Here is a 21,841-nt window from a genome sequence, read left to right on the forward strand (position 1 = left end):
ATTTCTCCGTTTATTTGGCAAAGTGAAAAATGCAGAAACCATGCAAAAAGCGCGGAAAATGGATTAAAAAAAACGCGGAAATCCGCGGAAACTCGGAAAATTCACATGCCTGATAAATTCAACTTTACACAAACAATCTGAAAAATGCACTTTAACGCCATATCAAGAGGTTTTCGGACTCTTAAAATAAGCTAGTGCGCCAGAATAAGACTGAAGTTGGATTCGATTTTCAGACTTGTCATTTACATTACTCATATTGGCCTCTTGAAGATTTTGGAAGAGCAAAAGAACTGATTCTCCTGGCACTTCGTTGGCACCCCATAAGGTGGGAAGTTTTTAAATGCCCACTGTTAGGCAACATTGTCAACATGGATTTAAGACATGACAAAATGCTTATGGAAACTGAAATAAATTAATTAAGTACACATTATCATTTCCTGTCTTATCAACTCTTCTACACTTATCTACACTTCCAGAATTAAATTATCTACACTTACCTTCACTTGTCTATACTTCCAGAAGAAAATTAGGGTTTACAGGATATCAGTTCTAAGGTATCATTATTACAAATTGAAAATGTATCTTGTATCTTGTATCTTGTAATTATCACCTCTGAAGAGTCCACCAGGGACTATACTGGAAGCTGACGAGAGTGGGTCTGGGCTAGCGGAGGGCTGTGCCGTCTGTGGGCATGGATGGAGGTCTTGAAGATTGCGTAGGTGGGCACGTCAACAGAGGATTGTGGGAGGGCATTCCAGAGGGAAATTGCTTCAGGGAAAAAAGACTGGATGTAGGGAGTAGATGTGTGTTGTTGAACTACAAGTTGCTTGTTGTGGCTCCTTCTGGATCTTGTTGTTTTCTCTTTGACGTATAGCGTCAGCGTCGAGGTCGATGTCCTTGTTGATGATCTTGTGAATGGTAGATACAATGGGATCTGGGTGTCCTAGTGCATCAGTCACTGAAAGGAAGCATGCAGGTACAGCAGGCAGTGAAGAGAGCCAATGGAATGTTGGCCTTCATAACAAGAGGAGTTGAGTATAGGAGCAAAGAGGTCCTTCTGCAGTTGTACAGGGCCCTAGTGAGACCATACCTGGAGTACTGTGTGCAGTTTTGGTCTCCAAATTTGAGGAAGGATATTCTTGCTATTGAGGGCGTGCAGCGTAGGTATACTAGGTTAATTCCCGGAATGGCGTGACAGTCGTATGTTGAAAGACTGGGGCGGCTAGGCTTGTATTCACTGGAATTTAGAAGGATGAGAGGGGATCTTATCGAAACATATAAGATTATTAAGGGGTTGGACACGTTCGAGGCAGGAAACATGTTCCCAATGTTGGGGGAGTCCAGAACCAGGGGCCACAGTTTAAGAATAAGGGGTAGGCCATTTAGAACGGAGATGAGGAAAATCTTTTTCAGTCAGAGAGTTGTGAATCTGTGGAATTCTCTGCCTCAGAAGGCAGTGGAGGCCAATTCTCTGAATGCATTCAAGAGAGAGCTAGATAGAGCTCTTAAGGATAGCAGAGTCAGGGGGGTATGGGGAGAAGGCAGGAACGGGGTACTGATTGAGAATGATCAGCCATGATCACATTGAATGGTGGTGCTGGCTCGAAGGGCCGAATGGCCTCCTCCTGCACCTATTGTCTTTTGTCTATTGTAAATCTGAGTATCTGGCGTCTGGTTTCAAGGGAGTCCCAGTTTACGTCGGTGGCCACTTTGGTTACACTGGATTGTCATCTGAAGTCGCCGTACACAAACCGGGCTGCTCTTCGTTGAACATTTTGAAGAACATCTTTATTTTACTTGGCACCGGGCACTTGACTCCACTATCCTTAAGAGCTCTATCTAGCTCTCTCTTGAATGTATTCAGAGAATTGGCCTCCACTGCCTTCTGAGGCAGAGAATTCCAGAGGCATACTCCAAGTGTGGTTGGACTATTGTTTAAATTTGTAGTAAACTTCATTGTGGGGTAAACTTAATTTAAGGTTTGTTTGGGGGAATAATAATCATAAGAAAATAAACAATAGGGAGCAATATTATGGTATTTGGCCTTTCAAGCCTGCAGTACCATTCTTCAAGGTCAAGGCTGAGCTTCCATCTCAGTGACTTTTTTCCGTTCTATCCCAATGGCTCTTGATTCCCTTAATATCCAGGAACCTGTCATGTCCATTTTGAATGAAGCAATGACTGAGTCTCCACAGCGTTCCTGGATAGTGAGCTAAAGATTCACCTGCCTCAGTTTGAAGAAATTTCTCCTCATGTTGGCCCTAATCTCTCCCTTAATTTGAGACTGTTGTTTTGGACTCAGCTCCCCACATCCACTCCCGTTGGGACCTGCAATAATTCTGTAAGTTTCAATGAAATATCTCATTCTTTTAAACTCTGTGGAACACAGTTCCTGAATCCCGCATTTTCTCCTAATTTGCTAAACCCACTGTACCTGGACTAATTGACGACCTTTGCTGAGTCATGTCTGTGGTAAGCATATCATTTTCTTGGATAAAGAGGCCAGAACTGTACATATACTCCAGCTGCATATACCAGAAAAGCCTAGCAAAATTGCAGGAAGATATTTTTGCTGCTGTATGCAAACATCTCAAAGCAAAAGCTAGCATAGCATTTAACTTTCTAAATGTCTGTTGCACTGGCATGTAGGAGAACCTTGTATCTATTTACGGTACGGAGTATGAGGAAGAACTTTTTCAGTCAGAGAGTGGTGAAGGTGTGGAATTCTCTGCCTCAGAAGGCAGTGGAAGCCAGTTCGTTGGATGCTTTCAAGAGAGAGCTGGATAGAGCTCTTAAGGATAGCGCAGTGAGGGGGTATGGGGAGAAGGCAAGAACGGGGTACTGATTGAGAGTGATCAGCCATGATCGCATTGAATGGCGGTGCTGGCTCGAAGGGCTGAATGGCCTACTCCTGCACCTATTGTTTATTGTCTATTGTCTATTGTCTATTTATTGGTTTGTTTGAACATCAATGGGCCAAAGAGACTGCACGTTTAATTTTGTTTTGACACAGTGAAAGCATAAAAACTGGAACAAAAAGCACGATTTCAAAGCAATCTCTAATGCCATCTTTAAATTGTGGCGCAGCGGTAGAGTTGCTGCCTTACAGCGAATGCAGCGCCGGAGACTCAGGTTCGATCCTGACTACGGGCGCCGTCTGTACGGAGTTGGTACGTTCTCCCCGTGACCTGCGTGGGTTTTCTCCGCGATCTTCGGTTTCCTCCCACACTCCAAAGACGTACAGGTATGTAGGTTAATTGGCTGGGCAAAGGTAAAAATTGTCCCGAGTGGGTGTAGGATAGTGTCAGTGTGCGGGGATCGCTGGGCGGCGCGGACCCGGTGGGCCGAAGGGCCTGCTTCTGCGCTGTATCTCTAAATCTAAAAATCTAAAAATCTAAAATCTAAATTCACCAACAACGCCTCCATCATTGGATGAATAATGGGTAATGATGAGTCAGAATACAGGGGGGAGATCAGCAATCTGGTGAAGCGAAACAATGATTTTGCTCTATATCACCAAGACCCTAAAAAATCTGACTGTTGACTTCAGGAAGGGAAAGCTGATGGATCAGGCATCTGTCCTTATTGGCAGCATGGTGGTGCAAAGAGTCAACAGCTTCAAGTTGCTGTGTGTGCACAACTCTGATAATCACTCCTGGGCCTAGACCCACTAAATGTTTCTGTACTTACATCTGCTCCATGGCATCTAGATTTAAGAAAGATGTCCCTAAAATAATAGCAACTTTTTAACATTTATAACATTTTAAAAAATTCAAGGCCATTCACAGGAGGTCACCATGCAAAATTTAATAAGGAGCAATGTTATATTATAACAGATTACCAGAAGGTTGGTTGAAGAGGTGGGTTTGAAGGACCATCTCAAAAGAGGAGAGAGAAGTGGATAAGCTTAGAAGGAGACTATGAGACAAGAGGGCAAGTCAGTTGAGGACCAGTGGTGTGGTAATTAAAATTGGGAATGCATGCAAGGCTCAAACTGGAGGTGCAGTGAATTCATAGAAACATATAAACATAGAAAATAGGTGCAGGAGTAGGCCATTCGGCCCTTCGAGCCTGCACCGCCATTCAATATGATCATGGCTGATCATCCAACTCAGTATCCCGTACCTGCCTTCTCTCCATACCCCCTGAACCCTTTAGCCACAAGGGCCACATCTAACTCCCTCTTAAATATATCATATCATATCATATCATATATATACAGCCGGAAACAGGCCTTTTCGGCCCTCCAAGTCCGTGCCGCCCAGCGATCCCCGTACATTAACACTATCCTACACCCACTAGGGACAATTTTTACATTTACCCAGCCAATTAACCTACATACCTGTACGTCTTTGGAGTGTGGGAGGAAACCGAAGATCTCGGAGAAAACCCACGCAGGTCACGGGGAGAACGTACAAACTCCTTACAGTGCAGCACCCGTAGTCAGGATCGAACCTGAGTCTCCGGCGCTGCATTCGCTGTAAAGCAGCAACTCTACCGCTGCGCTACCGTGCCAATGAACTGGCCTCAACTACCTTCTGTGGCAGAGAATTCCACAGATTCACCACTCTCTGTGTGAAAAAAAACGTTCTCATCTCGGTCCTAAAAGACTTCCCCCTTATCCTTAAACTGTGACCCCTTGTTCTGGACTCCCCCAACATCGGGAACAATCTTCCTGCATCTAGCCTGTCCAACCCCTTAAGAATTTTGTAAGTTTCTATAAGATCCCCCCTCAATCTTCTAAATTCCAGCGAGTACAAGCCGAGTCTATCCAGTCTTTCTTCATATGAAATTCACAGGTGACGGAGGCAAAGGTCACAGTGGTCAAGGGGTCGAGGCGAGGTGAGGCTAGCATCAAATTTAAATCACCATCCGCTTTCCATATCATTACTCCTTCGACCCATGCACGCCTTCCCTGATCCTCTATCTCCCGTCAAACACAATGATGTGTCCCCTCTCACTAGATTCATACAAGCCACATCAGACCACATGATTCCTCCCTGGCCATTGCCACATTCCAGGCCTGACACAACAGTCTTCACACGGCAAACCCCTTGCACTAATACAACAATCAACTCCATGCAAATCACCGCCTCTGGTTTGCAAAGACTACGTTAAGAACCTATATATCATATGAGAGAAATGTAGATTTGCTTTTCTACTAAAACACAAAATTCTTTGTCTTTAACTGTTCCTGCACCACCAATGGTATTACTGCCTTTACGACCGTTCCTGGCTGGGAAGTTCGTCATGCTGGACGGTTTGTTTCTAGTTTTGCATTGAGAGCCTTCAAGACAATGTGCTGCTCATAGTTGTGATTTAACAATTCGAGAAGCTGAAATATGTTTTGTTTATTTTCAGTTTTATTTCTTAAGAGGTCCCAGGAGATCACTCAGTTCTTTTGGGTGGGTGGTTGGAGCGGTTGGAGCAGCGGCCGGGCGGTAGGTTTAGTAACCGAGCACGGGGCTTTGTTTGGGGAGTATGAGTGCCAGGGCAGTTTATTGTTCTGGGTGTCGGATGTGGGGAATCTGGGAGTCTGATAGTCTTCCAGACATCCACATCTGCGCCAGGTGCGACGAGATCGGGCTCCTAAGGGACCGTATTAGGAACCTGGAGCGGCAGATTGATGACCTCCGTTTGGTCAGGGAGAGTGAGGAGGTTATAGATAGGAGTTACAGAGAGGTGGTCACTCCAAGACCACGGGAGGTAGACAAGTGGGTCACGGTTAGGGGGGGCAAGGAGCAGGGACTAGGGAGTACCCCGGTGGCTGTACCCCTTGGAAATAAGTACTCCTGTTTAAGTACTGTTGGGGGGAACAGCCTACCTGGGGGCAGCGACGGTGCCCGGGCCTCTGGCAAGGAGTCCGGCCCTGTTGCTCAGAAGGGTAGGGAAAGGAAGAGGAGAGCGATAGTAATAGGGGACTCTATAGTGAGGGGGTCAGATAGGCGATTCTGTGGACGCAGTCAGGAGACCCGGATGGTGGTTTGCCTCCCTGGTGCCGGTGTCCGGGATGTGTCTGAGCGTGTCCAGGATATCCTGAAAGGGGAGGGAGAGGAGCCAGAGGTCATGGTACATATAGGTACCAACAATATAGGTAGGATAAGGGAAGAGGTCCTGAAAGGAGAATTTAGGGGGCTAGGAAGAGAGTTAAAAAAAAGGACTTCCAAAGCAATAATCTCAGGCTTACTGCCTGTGCCACGCGATAGTGAGAATAGGAATGGAGTGAGGTGGAGGATAAATACGTGGCTGAGGAACTGGTGCAAGGAGCAGGGATTCAAGTTTCTGGATCATTGGGACCTCTTCTGGGGGAAGTATGACCTGTACAAAAAGGACGGGTTGCATCTGAACCTGAGGGGAACCAATATCCTGGCGGGGAGATTTGCTAAGGTAATTGCGGAGACTTTAAACTAGTACGGTTGGGGGGAGGGACTCAAACACAGATAGCTAATAGGCAGTGTGTGAGGCAGGAGGCAGAAAAGGGAAACACTCAGACCCAATATGTAGGAGAGAAAGAAGGGAAAATAAATAAACTGAGAATAAGAAATGATGGGTCCCTTAAATGTGTATATTTTAATGCTAGGAGCATTGTAAGAAAGGTGGATGAGCTTAGAGCCTGGATTGACATCTGGAAGTATGATGTTGTGGCAATCAGTGAAACATGGTTGCAGGAGGGTTGCGATTGGCAATTAAATATTCCAGGATTTCATTGTTTCAGATGTGATAGAATCGGAGGGGCAAGAGGTGGGGGTGTGGCATTGCTTGTCAGGGAGGATATCACAGCAGTGCTTTGGCAGGACAGACTAGAAGGCTCGATTAGGGAGGCTGTTTGGGTGGAACTCAGATATGAGAAAGGTTTAGCAACACTTATAGGGGTGTATTATAGACCGCCAAATAGGGAACGAGAATTGGAAGAACAAATATGTATGGAGATAGCAGATATTAGTAGTAAGCACAGAGTAGTGATTGTGGGTGATTTCAATTTTCCGTATATAGACTGGGAATCACATTCTGTTAAAGGGCTGGATGGTTTGGAGTTTGTAAAATGTGTGCAGGATAGTTTTTTGCAGCAATACGTAGAGGTGCCTACCAGAGAAGGGGCAGTGTTGGACCTCCTGTTATGAAATGAGATGGGTCAGGTGACGGAGGTATGTGTTGAGGAGCACTTTGGGTCCAGTGATCACAATGCCATTAGTTTCAATATCATTATGGAGAAGGTCAAATCTGGACCAAGGGTTGAGATTTTGGATTGGAGAAAGGCTAATTTTGAGGAGATGAGAAAGGATTTAAAAGGAGTGAAATGGAACTTTTTGTTTTATGAAAAGGATATAATAGAGAAATGGAGGATATTTAAAGGTGAAATTTTGAGAGTACAGAGTCTTTATGTCCCTGTTCGGTGGAAAGGAAAGAATAATAATTTGAAAGAGCCGTGATTTTCCAGGGAAATTGGACACTTGGTTCGGAAAAAGAGGGAGATATACAATAAATATAAGCGGCAGGGAGTAAATAAGGTTCTTGAGGAATATAAAGAATGTAAAAGGAATCTTAATAAGGAAATTAGAAAAGCGAAAAAAAGATATGAGGCTGCTTTGGCAAATAATGTAAAAGTAAACCCCAAGGGGTTCTACAGATATGTCAATAGCAAAAGGATAGTGAGGGATAAAATTGGTCCATTAGAGAGTCAGAGTGGACAGCTATGTGCTGAGCCGGAAGAAATGGGGGAGATATTAAACAATTTATTTTCTTCGGTATTCACCGAGGAGAAGGATATTGAATTATGTGAGGTAAGCGAAACAAGTAGAGTAGTGATGGAAATTATGAGGATTAAAGAAGAGGAGGTACGGACACTTTTGAAAAATATAAAAGTGGATAAGTCTCCAGGTCCTGATAGGATATTCCCTAGGACATTGAGGGAAGTTAGTGCAGAAATAGCAGGGGCTATGACGGAAATATTTCAAACGTCATTAGAAACGGGGATGGTGCCGGAAGATTGGCGCATTGCGCATGTTGTGCCTTTGTTTAAAAAAGGTTCTAAAAGTAAACCTAGCAATTATAGACCTATTAGTTTGACGTCTGTGGTGGGAAAATTAATGGAAAAGATACTTAGGGACAATATATATAATTATTTGGACAAACAAGGCCTGATTAGAAACAGTCAACATGGATTTGTGCCTGGAAGGTCATGTTTGACTAATCTTCTTGAATTTTTTGAAGAGGTTACCAGGGAAATTGATAAGGGCAAGGCTGTGGATGTTGTCTATATGGACTTCAGTAAGGCATTTGACAAGGTTCCACATGGAAGGTTGATTAAGAAGGTTAAATCGTTGGGTATTAATAGTGAGGTTGCAAGATGGATTCAACAATGGCTGAATGGGAAATACCAGAGGGTAATGGTTGACAATTGTATGTCAGGTTGGAGGCCAGTGTCTAGTGGAGTGCCCCAGGGATCTGTGTTGGGTCCACTGTTGTTTGTCATTTACATTAATGATCTGGATGATGGTGTGGCAAATTGGATTAGTAAATATGCAGATGATACTAAGATAGGTGGTGTAGTTAGTAACGAAGTAGAGTTTCAAAGTCTACAGAGAGACTTGGGCCTTTTGGAAGGGTGGGCTGAAAGATGGCAGATGGAGTTTAATGCTGATAAGTGTGAGGTGCTGCATTTTGGTAGGACAAATCAAAATAGGACGTACAGGGTAAATGGTAGGGAATTGAGGAATGCAGTGGAACAGAGGGATCTGGGAATAACTGTGCATTGTTCCCTGAAGGTGGAATCTCATGTGGATAGGGTGGTGAAGAAGGCATTTGGTATGCTTGCCTTTATAAATCAGAGCATCGAGTATAGAAGTTGAGATGTAATGTTAAAATTGTACAGGGCATTGGTGAGGCCGAATCTGGAGTATGGTGTGCAGTTCTGGTCGCCAAATTATAGGAAAGATGTCGACAAAATGGAGAGGGTACAGAGGAGATTTACTAGAATGTTGCCTGGGTTTCAGCACTTAAGCTACAGAGAGAGGTTGAACAGGTTGGGTCTTTATTCTTTGGAGCGTAGAAGGTTGAGGGGGGACTTGATAGAGGTTTTTAAAATTTTGAGAGGGACGGACAGAGTTGACGTGAGTAGGCTTTTCCCTTTGAGAGTGGGGAAGATTCCAACAAGGGGACATAGCTTCAGAATTGAGGGACAAAAGTTTAGGGGTAACATGAGGGGTAACTTCTTTACTCAGAGGGTGGTGGCTGTATGGAATGGGCTTCCGGTGGAAGTGGTGGAGGCTGGCTCGATTTTATTATTTAAGAGTAAATTGGATAGGTATATGGATAAGAGGGGATTAGAGGGTTATGGTCTGAGTGTAGGTAGATGAGACTAGGTCAGGGAGAATGGTCGGCGTGGACTGGAAGGGCCGAACGGGCCTGTTTCCGTGCTGTAGTTGTTATATGGTTATATGGTTAAGATACAGTAGTACCTTTCTTTTCAATCAGAACCACAATCAGAATCCAGTCACCAAGTTAAAAACATTCTAAAACATGCTACTGATAATTACACATCTGTTTTTTTTAATTCTGAAAGGCACCTATTGAGATATTAGAGATTCATTTCACAAAATGGAAATGAGGAAGTATATATTTCAAAGTCTATTTTCCAATATTCACTACATCCAGTTAATTCAGACCTGATATTTAGGAATATCTCCATCACATCCTACTGTCTTGGGTGAATTAAATCCAGGCCAGGATTAGCAAGATATAAATCGTGGCGTGCTCCAAAAACGAGTCCGAACATTGCTTAATGGCCACTGATTAAAGTGGTCAGCTAACAAGGCCAGAACTTCTCACTGCTAATGGCCCAGAGCCAGGCTACTGTTCCCATGACCATTGACAGATTCTACTTTCACCTATTGACCTGCTCATTAAATTATAAGATAGTGCTGGAGCAACAGAGGGATTGTTGTCAGTCTGAAGTACACTCTCAGTCTGAAATATCGCCTGTGCATTTCTCTCCACAGATGTTGCTTGACCATTGAGTTCCTCTGGCAGACACAAAATGCTGGAGTAACTCAGCGGGTCAAGCAGCATCTATGGAGAGAAGGAATGGGTGACGTCTCGGGTTGAGGCCCTTCTTCAGACTGATGTCACAGGGAAGGAGGAAGGGACAAAGATAGGATGTAGTAGGAGACAGGAAGACTAGTGGGGGAACCGGGAAGGGGGAGGGGAAAGAGAGGGACAGAGGAACTATCTGAAGGTAGAGAAGTCAATGTTCATACCGCCGGGGTGCAAACTGCCCAAGCGAAATACGAGATGCTGTTCCTCCAATTTGCACTGGGCCTCACTCTGACAATGGAGGAGGCCCAGGACAGAAAGGTCAGTTTGGGAATGGGAGGGGAAGTTAAAGTGCTGAGCCACCGGGAGATCAGGTTGGATAAGGCGGACTGAGCGGATGTGTTGAGGGAACCGATCGCCGAGCCTGCGCTTGGTCTGGGCGATGTAGTTCCACAATTTGTGTTCTTTTGGTCAGGATTGTTAGTTAGCTCTCTTGGTTTGAACAGCTTGCAATTCCAATGCTATGTATGAAATCTAGAGGAAAAGATTTAAGGATGTGTTGGCAGTCAGAAGGGAGTCCCTCCATTTGCTGATGTACTGGCTATGTCTCCTTCTTAGTACTAGGGTAAAGGGCATTGCTACACTGATGCAGAACATCTTCTGCTTTTAAGGAGAACAGGCAGAAACTAAGGTCCATGTAGAACCAATGGAAACAAAGAGATCTAAATGTACCATGAATCTCCAATTCTCCTTTCTGCCCCATTTCATATCATATCATATCATATATCTACAGCCGGAAACAGGCCTTTTCGGCCCTCCAAGTCCGTGCCGCCCAGTGATCCCCGCACATTAACACTATCCTACACCCACTAGGGACAATTTTTACATTTACCCAGCCAATTAACCTACATACCTGTACGTCTTTGGAGTGTGGGAGGAAACCGAAGATCTCGGAGAAAACCCACGCAGGTCACGGGGAGAACGTACAAACTCCTTACAGTGCAGCGCCCGTAGTCAGGATCGAACCTGAGTCTCCGGCGCTGCATTCGCTGTAAAGCAGCAACTCTACCGCTGCGCTACCGTGCCGCCCATTTGTGATCAGCCACGATCGCATTGAATGGCGGCGCTGGCTCGAAGGGCTGAATGGCCTCCTCCTGCACCTATTGTCTATTGTCTATTTGTCCAGCCATATGTTATCCTGCTCTCTATTCTTGAGAATGAAGTAAAGGCCCATATTTAGAATCAGAATGCAGATGTATCAATTACAGTGTGGGTAATTGTCAGTGTCCCAATATGTATATGGAAACCAAGTTGGTGGGGGGAGTCTGAAATGTGCGCAAGAGAACATTCTTAATCATTGCTTTTCCAGTCCAATTAAGAAAGATGCAGTTGGTGAATATGGCTCTGGGGAAGGAAATGTTCCAAGTGGGGAGTGTTTTTATTGGAAAGGTTTTGGGGAACAGTGATCATAATTTGGCCAGCACACTATGCCATAATTTGGCCAGCTTCAAAGACCTGGGCAGCATCCACTCCATCTGTGCTATATGTATGGTGTTTACATGTTCGTTCAGCAACTGCAAAGATTTAGAACCATAGAAAATAGGTGCAGGAGTAGGCCATCCGGCCCATTGAGTCAGCACCGCCATTCATTATGATCACGGCTGATCATCCAAAATCAGTAACCCGTTCCTGCTTTCTCCCCATATCCCTTGATTATAGGAGCAAAGAGGTCCTTCTGCAGTTGTACAGGGCCCTAGTGAGACCGCACCTGGAGTACTGTGTGCAGTTTTGGTCTGCAAATTTGAGGAAGGATATTATTGCTATTGAGGGCGTGCAGCGTAGGTTTACTAGGTTAATTCCCGGAATGGCGGGACTGTCGTATGTTGAAAGACTGGAGCGGCTAGGCTTGTATGCACTGGAATTTAGAAGGATGAGAGGGGATCTTATCGAAACATATAAGATTATTAAGGGGTTGGACACGTTAGAGGCAGGAAACATGTTCCCACTGTTGGGGGAGTCCAGAACCAGGGGCCGCAGTTTAAGAATAAGGGGTAGGCCATTTAGAATGGAGATGAGGAAAAACTTTTTCAGTCAGAGATATGTAAATCTGTGGAATTCTCTGCCTCAGAAGGCAGTGGAGGCCAAGTCTCTGAATGCATTCAAGAGAGAGCTAGATAGAGCTCTTAAGGATAGCGGAGTCAGGGGGTAGGCGGAGAAGGCAGGAATGGGGTACTGATTGAGAATGATCAGCCATGATCACATTGAATGGCGGCTCGAAGGACCGAATGGCTTACTCCTGCACCTATTGTCTATTGTCTATTGATTCTGTTAGCCCTAAGAGTATCTAGCTCTCCCTTGAATACATCCAGTGAATTGGCCTCCACTGGCTTCTGTGGCAGAGAATTGCACAGATTAACCACTCTCTTGATGGTTGGTGCAGACTGCTTTGGTTGGAAGGCCCGTTTCCACATTGTACGGCTCAATGTCACAACAGAATGGGTGGCTTTCAAATAGAGGATGGTTTGATTGGAGAATAAACATTTGCGCATAATGGAGGAAGGAATGGTACCTAAGGTGGAGCTCCCAAGATGACCAAAGACATAATCAGTTAAGGTAAGATATTAAACAAATATAAGATTCACAATACGTAGTATAAGAAGATAACTGCCGATGCTGGTACAAATTGAAGGTATTTATTCACAAAATGCAAAGACAAAGGTTCACCTGTACCTCCTCCAACCTCATCTATTGCATCCGCTGCTATAGATGTCAACTTATTTACATCGGCGAAACCAAGCGCAGGCTCGGCGATCGCTTCGCTGAACACCTGCGCTCGGTCCGCATTAACCAAACTGATCTCCCGGTGGCTGTGCACTTCAACTCCCCCTCCCATTCCCAGTCTGACCTTTCTGTCATGGGCCTCCTCCAGTGCCATAGTGAGGCCCACCGGAAATTGGAGGAACAGCACCTCATATTTTGCCTGGGCAGTTTGCAGCCCAGTGGTATGAACATCGACTTCTCCAACTTTAGATAGCTCCTCTGTCCCTCCCGTCCCCTCCTCCTTCCCAGATCTCCCTCTATCTTCCTGTCTCCACCTATATCCTTCCTTTGTCCCGCCCCCTGACATCAGTCTGAAGAAGGGTCTCGACCCGAAACGTCTCCCATTCCTTCTCTCCCGAGATGCTGCCTGACCTGCTGAGTTACTCCAGCATTTTGTGAATAAATACCTAAGATTCACAATACAATGGAGAAAATACAGTGTAGCTGACAGAAGGACGCCGGAGACTCAGAATAACATGACGTTAGACTGGAAAATACCAAAAGGGGAACTTAAAAGTCTTTTGTAAACATAAAAATGATAAAAAGACGAGGCAAAGAATGGTTTGGTCCAGAAAGAATATATTCATGTGGAACAGAGGTCGTTGGTGTGGAACTAAATACATGCTTTGCTTCAGTTTTTGTTGGTGAAGACATTGTTGCTAATGGAGTGGTAAAGGACATTGAAATAAATAAAAATGGGGAGTTAACCTGTAATTGACTGACTGGCCTCAAAGTTAAAAGGTTACCAGGTCCAACCAAATGCACCTTGAGGAAAGTGAGTGCAGGAATGGCAGAAGCTGTACCGACAAGCTCTTTGGAAATGAAGAGCGGAGCAGAGTGGAGACTGTAAAGATAAGCTTGTTTGACAAAGAAGGGAAGAGAAGAATCCAGCAACTACAGGTCCCTCAGTGTGACATCAGTGTTGGGAAATCTTAAAGACATAAATAATCCTGGACAAAAGAAATTGTCAATTGGAAAGGTGTGCACCAGTAAATGAAAGTCAACGTCGATCTATTAGCAGTAAATTAAGCTAATCTAATTTAGTTCTCTGGTAAAACTTAATGAGGTGAGTTTATGAGGGTCGTGAAGTTGATGGTGTGTAAATGAATTTTTAAAAGTGTTTGGCCAAGTATCACAAATATAAACTTCCTGGAAACCGAGACAGTGACAGAGAGTTACAAAACTGACTCAGGAGCAGAGAGCAGAAAGCTGCCAGCAGTGACGAACGATTAGTTTTGGTGTGCTGTCGGGAGAGGGAGAGTGGAAGGGAGAGAGAGAGGAGAGAGAGAAAGAGGAGAGAGGGAATGTGGGAGGGGGAGAGAGTCTTACACAGACAGGAAAACACACACACACACACACTGACCCATAGACACACATAGACGTACACAGACGCACACAGACAAACACAGACGCACACAGGCGCAAAAAGACACAAACAGACGCACATAGATGCACAGACACACACAGACACACACAGATAGACACACACAGATGCACATAGACACACACAGATGCACATAGACACACAGACACACATAGACACACACAGACACACATAGACACACACATATATACACATAGACACACACAGACACACATAGACACACAGACACATATAGACACACACATATATACACATAGACACACACAGACACACACATATATACACATAGACACACACAGACGTACATACACACAGACACACAGAGACGCACACAGACCAGACCAGACCAGACACACAGGTGTTCCTAGGGTTCAATATCAGGCGAATATAGGAAGTCTGCTGAAATGGGCAGATGAATATGCTACGTGGAGGTGAGGTGATTTATTTGGTAGGAAGAGAGAAGGATCATAACATGATCGTAACATGAACTAATCTGTGCAATTTTAAAAGGGTTTGGAAATATAGAGAAACATGAATGTCTGTAAAAAGCTTGGAAGATGGTAAAGCAAGTTCCGAAGACCGTTTACAAAAATCAAATGTAACCCTTGCCTTCATCAACGAAGGAATAGTTTACAAAAACAAAGAATGCACGCTGAACCTTTAAAACACCACCTCCCATCTGAGCACCATAGTTTGGGAAGGGGAGTCAGGGCCTCTGAAGAGAACGATGGCTCAGCTACTTCACAGAGACTGAGGAGACTGGTGTTGTTCACCTTAAAGCAACTAAACTTAAGAATAAATGTAGCACGTGTTCAAAATCAGAAATAGGTTCTATTGAGACAATAAGGAGAAACTTTTTTCAATTAGTAGAAGGGTCGGTAACCAGGCAAACGGGATTTCGATCCATTGGTGGAACAACGAGGGGCAGCAAGAGAAAACATCTTCCTCTGCTCCCGGGTTTCAGGCAGGGCAGTCCAGATCATGATGGTGATCCAGAACACAGTGTTTGAAAACAAAGGGGGCAATAGTTTCAGAGGGGTCTTTCAAAAGAGAACTTGATGAATAATATCAGGGTTAAAAAAAAAAGGTATTGGGGTAAGAGGAGGGGTGCTGATTAAAACACTCCCCTGAGAGTCGATGTGCCAAATGTATCTTTCTGCAGCAGCACCACTATTGGAGATGCAGGAAAGGTGGAGGGATGATGGATGTTTGTGGAGTGGGACCTTTAATGAGTTGAGGAGTGGGTCTGTTTTACGATAGGTTTTATTTCATATGGTGGCGTGGTGGCGCAGCGGTAGATTTGCTGCCTTGCAGCACCAGAATCCCGCATTCAATCCTGACGATGGGTGCTGTCTGTACGGAGTTTGTCCATCCTCCCGGTGACCTTGTGGGTTTTCTCTTGGTGCTACGGTTTCCTCCCACACTCCAAAGACAGGTCTCTAGATTAATTGGCTTCAGTAAAACATTGTAAGTTGTCCCTGGTGTGTGTGCGATAGTGTTAGTGTATGGGGATCGCTGGTCGGCGTGGACTTGGTGGGCCAAAAGGGCCCCTTTCCATGCTGTATCTCTAAACTAAACTAAACTATGTATAAACTAAACTATAAGGTATGTAGGTTAATTGGCTGGGTAAATGTAAAAATTGTCCCTAGTGGGTGTAGGATAGTGTTAATGTACGGGGATCGCTGGGCGGCACGGACTTGGTGGGCCGAAAAGGCCTGTTTCCGGCTGTATATATATGATATGATATATGATATAAACTAAAAATGTGGATATCGGTGAACATATTTGCTGTTTCCGTCTCTGTTTCCCCCTGATGTTCAGCCAAGATTGAGGGTTGGCTGGTTGGCTGCTGGATGGAAAGGCTCAGTAATACAAGGCACACTCCCAGAGCAGAAAAGCAGGAAGTCAGGATTATGAGTCAAGATTATGGGTGTGGCGGGAATTGCACAGAAATTGAAATCCGGAAGGAAGTTGATGAGTTGAGGTGGGCAATATCATTGTGTTTGTAGATGGCGAGGCTGAATGAGGGTGGCACATAAGGTCATTCATAAGTGATGAGAACAGAATTAGGCTATTTGGCCCATCAAGTCTACTCCGCCATTCGATCATGGCTGATCTATCTCTCCCCCCTAACCCCATTCTCCTGCCTTCTCCCCATAATCCCTGACACCCGTACTAATCGAGAATCTATCTATCTCTGCCTTAAAAATATCCACTGATTGACCTCCACAGACCTCTGTGGCAAAGTGTTCCACAGATTGACCACGTCAACAAGGAGCAGCTTGGAATATCAGAGAGAAACTCAGAGAGGACTTGTGGTTGGTGAGATGCAGACTGTTCTTGGAGGATGATGGTTACCTGGAGCCTTAACCATGTTAATGAAGAAGGGAAAAATGTGAGGCATGTTACAAAATGTAAATGAGTGATCTGCCTGCAGCGAGCCAGTTGGTTACCTCCCCTGCTCCCCCAACCCACGCCTCAAATGGGGTTGCCATGTCTGAGAAGCGGTGAGTTTTCTGATCAGGCTGGAAGCACTCAGGGTAAGATTCCCAGTCGACCGTGATGGCGGATCTGGCAGCACATCAGTTACGCCGCAGTTGGTCTTCAGCCAGGCTACTGGTGCAGTTATAGAAATTTCAACATCAAAGCTTGAGAGATCAGAAGACATTGAGTCTAGATTTAATGATCAACTGGGAGGAGGAGCAAGGTTTACTCACGGGGCCCTGGTCTTGCAGTAGGGTGGACTGTGAGAGTGAAGCGCTACAGGTACGCAGGCAATGCGACTAGATTTGGTCGGTGTTAATAAAGTCCTCCTCAACTTCTAACCCCCAAAATGTCACGCTCATCTTGATGCTGGATATACCGACCACTTTATCAATTAGGACACCATTAGACAATAGACAATAGACAATAGACAATAGGTGCAGGAGTAGGCCATTCAGCCCTTCGAGCCAGCACCGTCATTCAATGCGATCATGGCTGATCACTCTCAATCAGTACCCCGTTCCTGCCTTCTCCCCATACCCCCTCACTCCGCTATCCTTAAGAGCTCTATCCAGCTCTCTCTTGAAAGCATCCAACGAACTGGCCTCCACTGCCTTCTGAGGCAGAGAATTCCACACCTTCACCACTCTCTGACTGAAAAAGTTCTTCCTCATCTCCGTTCTAAATGGCCTACCCCTTATTCTTAAACTGTGGCCCCTTGTTCTGGACTCCCCCAACCTTGGGAACATGTTTCCTGCCTCTAATGGCCACACTAAAACCTAAACAATGACCCTGCATTCCAGTGGGTTCTCTTTGCACTCCCCATGGTATTGTGTGTGGCTTGATTATACTTGTGTATAATGAGCTATGACTGGAGAGCACGCAAACATAATTTTCCCCCGTATCTCGGTCGGTCCAGGTGACAATGATAAACCAATAAACCAATACTATTCAATTGATTAAAATGTTATTGAAAGCTAATTCTAGCCTTCTGCTTTTATAGCTCTTGATATTTTGAAATATATTAACTGTGGTACAATTACCTGTTGATTTAGTGGTCCATTTTGGACAACAGTTGTGCTGGAATAATTACTTTAAAATCATTTTTAGGGTAATATTTTTTCCATTGAATCGACAAAGGGCATGTAGTTAGTATAAGAAAATAACTGCAGATGCTGGTATAAATCGAAGGTATTTATTCACAAAATGCTGGAGTAACTGAGCAGGTCAGGCAGCATCTCAGGATAGAAGGAATGGGTGACGTTTCGGGTCGAGACCCTTCTTCAGTCTGAAGAAGGGTCTTGACCCGAAGGGTCTTGACTTCTCTCCTGAGATGCTGCCTGACCTGCTGAGTTACTCCAGCATTTTGTGAATAAGGGCATGTAGTATGATCTGTTTCTTATGGTAAAACGAAAATTTAAATTGAAATTTACTTTGCAAATGACTACTTTCACTGTCTAATACTAATTTAAATTAAACCTTCTTGGGAGCTGAGTTACTCCAGCATTTTTTGTCTATCTTCGGTTTAAACCAGCATCTGCAGTTCCTTCCTACACCTGCTTGTTTCGATGTTGCGTCGATCACTCGAAGAAACGTATGGTTTTGCCAGCACTTTGCCAGATTGGTATCGCATCAAAGTAAATGCCATTAGATGCCCTCTGTCATTTGGGTTGGGTGTGTTTGTGTTTGATGATGGGGGGTAGTGGGAGTGGGGTACTTATTCTGTGCTCAGTGTCAGTATCATTTGGGGGAGGATGGCAGATGAAATCAGTCGGTTGGAGGGTGGGGGACGATAGGTCTCAAATGACAGAGGGCATCTAATGGCATTTACTTTGATGCGATACCAATCTGGCAGAGTGCTGGCAAAACCATACGTTTCTTCGAGTGATCGACGCGACATCAAAACAAGCAGGTGTCGGAAGGAACTGCAGATGCAGGTTTAAACCGAAGATAGACACAAAATGCTGGAGTAACTCAGCTGGAGTAACAGGCAGCTTCTCTGGAGAGAAGGAATGGGTGACGTTTCGGGTCGAGACCCTTCTTCAAACTTGTCTAATTTACCCCAACAATCCAAAATAGGTAGAAATGACATAGAAATGGCATTACCTGACATTTGTCCAATGTGGATATCATGCCTGAGGCAGGACTGAGATGTGCTTGCTTAGATGTACTGAGAGATTACAACACATCTTTAGATTGCTTGTCTCCTCTGGGAAGTGTGCGTTTTAATCATGTGCTGCTGAAATGATTTACACACCTTTACTTTTAAGGAAAATATCTTCAAACCAGTCTTCAAAATTAGTGAATCTTAATAACTTCAACCTGTAAATTATTTTAAAAATAAACAGAATAACCAGGTCCATTGAGATTTATTATTTAGTGTAAATGAATATATGGTTTTCTTACCTATAAAAATATTTTAAAAAACCTAAACCCTCTTACCTTGAAATTCAGTAAATGACACCAATATTTTCTGCAGCTTAACCCAAAGTAAACTATTACCACTTGAAAGAAATAAAGCTTACTGTTCCAAACAATGTATAATTCTATCGTCTGTCTGCTGGCTATTGAAGATCTTTAGATCTTTCCTTTTGTAATCCCATTCAAGTATTGATTGAACTTTATTTTCAGCTCCAGTGCCTTTTAATTTACTGCCTGCCTATAAGTTAAACCTCTCTTGCCTTTTGACGCCACTGTTAACCATGTCAACAAACTGTGAAGCAGCACTGAGATCTCTATAAGTAACCGAGTTATAACACTCTTGCCAGAACTGATTGGAAAATGGTATAACGAGCTTAAATATTTTTGTTTTATAAATCAATGGCAGGGGATCGAGCGGATAACACATTAAAGTGCTGTTATGCTTGAACCAGTTGACAATCCCTCACATCTACAAAATCCAAAATCAGGAGATAATTTAAGGTCTAAACACAGTGTTGGAATTTCTTGTGAAGTGGTCAGTGGGAAGCTACACCCAACACTTGCGTCCAACTGCGTGCCCATTTTGCTTATATTTTTTTTAGATTTAGAGATACAGCGCAGAAACAGGCCCTTCGGCCCACCGGGTCTGCGCCGACCAGCGATCCCCGCACATTAGCACTATCCTACACCCACTAGGGACAATTTTTACATTTGCCCAGCCAATTAACCTACAAACCTGCACGTCTTTGGAGTGTGGGAGGAAACCGAAGATCTCGGAGAAAGCCCACGCAGGTCACGGGGAGAACGTACAAACTCCGTACAGACGGCACCCGTAGTCAGGATCGAACCCGGGGCTCCGGCGCTGCATTCGCTGTAAGGCAGCAACTCTACCGCTGCGCCACCGTGCCGCCATTTACTCCCAAATATCCCGTGCCGCAATATCTATTTACTCCCAAGTTTCCTGCTAATTTCTTGACTATATGCTGGAATGTGAAAATGGGAAAAAAAAATAAATAGGGTAAACAATCAGGACATGTGGAGGCCCAAGACCTCCAAGAAGATTTGGAGGAGCCCTGAAATGTCACTATTGCACAGGGCCTGAATTAGACAATACCCGAGTACAATGTGCAGTTTTTGTCTCGTTATCTAAAAAAGGATGTTCTTGCCATAGAGGGAGTGCAGCAAAGGTTTATCAGACTGATTTTCTGAGATAGTAGGACTGTGGTGTGAGGAGCGATTGGTTTGACAAATTCACTAGAATTTAGAAGGATGAGAGGGAATCTCAATTGAAACATTCAAAATTGGACCAGGCTAGACAGACTGGATGTAGATAAAGTATTTCCCCATTGCTGTGGAATCTAGAACATGTCTCAGATTGTAGGGCAAGATATTTAATACTGAGATGAGGAGATAGCTCTTCACAAAGCTGATGAGTCTGATGGCAGTGGAGGCCACATCGCCAAACATTCTTTAGAAGGAAGTAGATGGGCTTTTAGACACAAAAGGCATCAGAGGATATGGAGAGTGTGAGGATATGGAATTAAGATAGGGGATCAGGCATCATCACATCGAAGGGCTGAATAGCCTCTTTCTGCTCCTATTATCTGTGCCTTTATGTTCGCGATGCAACTGGACAGGGAAGGGTGAGTTAGGTCGAGGCTCCAATAGCTGTCAAGGATTTGATATGTCAGAGAGCAGATAAAGAAACGATGTCCTGCAGGCAGATTTAAAGGATTAAGAAGGAGCATCCTAAAGTGATAATCTCCTGGTGACTTTGTAAATGAATACAGATAAATGAGGATTGCACAGATAAATGCATGACTACAAAGGTGGTGCAATAAGGGGCTTTAGATTTGTGGGACCAGTTCTACGGGAAGTAGGACGTAGAGGTTGGTCTCGAACCAATGCAATTTCCTCACAGGTCGGTTCCCTTACATAGAAACATAGAAAAATAGGTGCAGGAGTAGGCCATTCGGCCCTTCGAGCCAACACCGCCTTCAATATGATCATGGCTGACCATCCAAAATCAATCCCCCGTTCCTACTTTTTCCCCATATCCCTTGATTCCTTTCGCCCTAAGAGCACTTGGGGAGAGTTTCAATTAATTTGGCAAGGTTTCAACAAAGAAGAGTAGCAAAGAAGACAAAAAGGAGTGGGAACGTTTGGCAGAAATAAGCAGCAACAGGGAAAAAAAAAAGTTTTATTTTAGTTAGGAAAGTACACAAAACATTATAGATTTACTAGACCAAGTGGACCCGTTGGGCCCAAACCTCTCCTGCATTGGTGCAGCACCCTCTCCTCCCCCTCCCCTCCCCTTCCCCTCTCCCCCCCATACCCTCTCCTCCCTTCTTCCCTCAAGATTTATTGACAACACAGCAGTTGCATATAATTTTGTATGCATTTATAGGATTTAAAATCGTGTAGTAATAGAAACATAGAAAATAGGTGTAGGAGGAGGTCATTCGGCCCTTCGAGCCAGCACCGACATTCATTGTGATCATGGTTGATCATCCACAATCAGTAACCCGTGCCTGCCTTCTCCCCATATCCCTTGATTCCACTAGCCCGCAGCGCTCTATCTAACTCTCTCTTAAATCCATCCAGTGATTTGGCCTCCACTGCCCTCTGTGGCAGAGAATTCCACAAATTCACAACTCTCTGGGTGAAAAAGTTCCTTCTCACCTCAGTTTTAAATGGCCT

At 44.4% G+C, this 21,841-nt stretch overlaps 1 protein-coding gene across 2 annotated transcripts in view; it reads right to left on the reverse strand.

Annotated features, from left to right (window-relative positions):
• Positions 1-21,841, reverse strand: part of LOC144595372 (progesterone receptor-like) — a 283,603-nt gene that overhangs the window by 161,915 nt on the left and 99,847 nt on the right. The window lies entirely within an intron of this gene.

The sequence above is a fragment of the Rhinoraja longicauda genome, chromosome 7 (assembly GCF_053455715.1).
Source record: "Rhinoraja longicauda isolate Sanriku21f chromosome 7, sRhiLon1.1, whole genome shotgun sequence".
Taxonomy (NCBI): domain Eukaryota; kingdom Metazoa; phylum Chordata; class Chondrichthyes; order Rajiformes; family Arhynchobatidae; genus Rhinoraja; species Rhinoraja longicauda.